This window comes from Eimeria mitis, genomic scaffold (assembly GCF_000499745.2).
Source record: "Eimeria mitis Houghton genomic scaffold, Emh_scaff3246, whole genome shotgun sequence".
In the NCBI taxonomy this organism is placed as follows: Eukaryota; Apicomplexa; class Conoidasida; order Eucoccidiorida; family Eimeriidae; genus Eimeria; species Eimeria mitis.
The window spans coordinates 7,139-7,465 of record NW_013571584.1 but is presented as its reverse complement, the minus strand read 5'-3'; positions in this window follow the sequence as shown (position 1 = coordinate 7,465).

Below are 327 nucleotides of genomic sequence, written 5' to 3'. Positions count from 1 at the left end.
AAAATAAAACAAAACAAAACAAATAAAACAAAACAAAACAAACAAAATAAAATAAAATAAATAAAATAAAACAAACAAAAAAAATAAAAAAAATAAAAAAAAGACAAACCGCGAGAAGATGATGGTGCATTGATTCTAAACACCCAAAAAACCAAAAAAAAAACAAATAAAACAAATAAATAAACAAAACAAAACAAACAAAACAAATAAAATAAATAAATAAAATAAATAAACAAACAAAACAAATAAAATAAAAATAAAAAAATAAAAAAAAATAAAAAAGAGACAAACCGCGAGAAGATGATGGTGCATTGATTCTAAACACCC